Consider the following 2,127-nt stretch of genomic DNA (forward strand, 5'->3'; position numbering starts at 1 on the left):
CGCTGCTCATTGAGCAGCTCATATATTAAACTGATTTTTGGAACTGGGCTGTGGAAAAGAGGCTTGCCTCGTCCCAGCCACGGGTTGCCTCGGTATAGCACTACCTCCGAGTGCGGCCCACTTCCCTCTGGGGAAGACACATTCAATCCAAAACAAAGTCAAACGGTATAGCATTCTTTTATGTTTACAGGAGCCCCGCCCGCCCTTAGAGGGGGAAGAGGTGAAAGAGGGATGATAATTCAGACAACAGACAATGGCAGGAACGGCCGCTGGCCTACGTTTTCTGAAGTGCGCAAAGCACTACCACAAGGACCTAGGGGTAAGTGGATTTTTTCACCGAGGGCAGACGCTGAAAAAGCATACTTACCTGACGCGGGAGGTACTGTGATCAAGGAGGCAGTCCTCTCAAGGCGAGGCCCTTTCATTGCACTTCGACTGGGTTGACCCTTGCGATTACCCCAAATGTGGGTAACTCGAGCGTATAATTTCTGGTAGTGGGGACCTGCGTTCGCGCTCGTCACCGCAAAAGTCATCCAAACTATGTCTATATGGCCCTCTTACTGGCTATCGAGGGTATTTTTGCTTTTGCAGTGGACCGGTAGACTTGCAAAGAAAGCAAGGACGCACAACTGGCCAAGGTGTTGGCACGTTTGGAGGGGTAGAAGTGCATTGGAGAGACTGGAGGAAGGAACGCAGGTGAGTTTCGGGGCGGTGCGTGGCTTGGCTGGCTGTTTTTGTTCAGGCCTGTCTGCTCTATGTGTGTAAAGTCCTGTTCGTTTGTATTTGAAGGTTGTGCGTGCCGTGCCGTGCTGTGCTATGCGCGCGAAGGGAAAGGAAATGAAAGGAAACCAAACGGCCGATCGACCGAGCGAGCGAGCATAGAAGGGCATTCGACTTGGACCGTGAGTACACTTTGAACCTTTTGAGCGGTTTTATTGTCACTGGAGCCGCTTTTAGAAATGCTATTGCTATCGTTAGTGTATCCTTTGTGCGAGCAAGCGAGTGAACGAATGAACGAGGGAAGGAACAAACTAGCAGAGTAGTAAAAGTATCGAACCTTTTTCCCGATTCGTTTGCAGTCTGAATCCAACCATTGTCGACTTTCAGGCCGTTTTTCGCGCGCCTCCTCTTGGAAGTGTGCGAGTGTTTTGCCACGTCACGATGGCTTAAAACTGCGTCTCAGAAGTGTGCGTTTTTTCCTATTCATTTTTTCGTTCGTTATTTGGAATGATTTGATATCACAGAAGTAGAATTTGACATCATAAACTGTTCATCTCGCGCGTGCTCACTCGCTCGCGCGCGCTCTGTAAGAAAAGTCGATCGCACTAGAGTTTTCGCCATTAGCTGGCCGATTTTTGACAAAAAGGTGTTTTCCCCCCCCTCGTTTTTTGCTTTGATTTTGTTCCTCACTCACCTACGGCTCTCTATGTGAAATTGTGGTGTATGGAGAGCTATTTATTGGGATAAAACGTTTAGAGATGTTCGCAAGACAAAAAATTGAAGCCTACAAAACGGGGTATTCCCAGGCGGTCACCCATCCAAGTACTAACCCCGCCCGACAGGGCTTAACTTCGGTGATCGGACGAGAACCGGTGCTTTACCTGTGGTATGGTCTTAGACGAGGAAATGGGGTCGAAATTCTGCTTGTTATAGGCCAGGTTCAGGCTGTAAAGCGGCCACATCCCTGAGTGTAGGCGAATTTGAAATTCTAAAGCCCTAGTTTCGTTACTCTAACCCTAAGAAATCGATACTCTAACCCTAAGAATTGTTACCCTAACCCTATGAAATGGGTACCAAAACCCCGAAGTCTTTACCTAACCCTAATTTATTTTCCTAAACCCAGTTAAAACATTTAGTAGCATCGTTTTGAAGCACTATTCCCTAGGGTGGGGAGGTCGGGGTCCCTAGAGAAATAACGTGTCCTAAAAAACTATTATACAATGTTTTAGCTCCGTAGGTGCGTGTATCTGGCTTTAAAATCTTACGTGAGGAGATACCAAACGGGTCAGCCTCTGGGACCGTCTGCGGACTCGCAAGGGCTTGTGGGGGCGACCTGCTACTATCCACCATAAACCCGTGGGAAGGATCCATCGACCACCCCCCTCACCCAGGGCATGCTTCGGCATC

General features: G+C 48.8%; 2 non-coding genes and 1 pseudogene across 2 annotated transcripts; 2 read left to right on the forward strand and 1 right to left on the reverse strand.

The window, feature by feature from the left end:
* On the forward strand, positions 1–126 carry LOC136278705 (U2 spliceosomal RNA; annotated as a pseudogene).
* Positions 127–359: 233 nt separating this feature from the next.
* Positions 360–523, forward strand: LOC136278778 (U1 spliceosomal RNA). The gene has a single exon (XR_010716547.1). It is a non-coding gene; the product is annotated as a U1 spliceosomal RNA (small nuclear RNA).
* Positions 524–1,501: 978 nt separating this feature from the next.
* On the reverse strand, positions 1,502–1,620 carry LOC136278750 (5S ribosomal RNA). The gene has a single exon (XR_010716520.1). It is a non-coding gene; the product is annotated as a 5S ribosomal RNA (ribosomal RNA).
* Between the last annotated feature and the right edge of the window lie 507 nt (positions 1,621–2,127).

This window comes from Pocillopora verrucosa, unplaced genomic scaffold, assembly GCF_036669915.1.
Source record: "Pocillopora verrucosa isolate sample1 unplaced genomic scaffold, ASM3666991v2 scaffold_48, whole genome shotgun sequence".
NCBI classification, from domain to species: domain Eukaryota; kingdom Metazoa; phylum Cnidaria; class Anthozoa; order Scleractinia; family Pocilloporidae; genus Pocillopora; species Pocillopora verrucosa.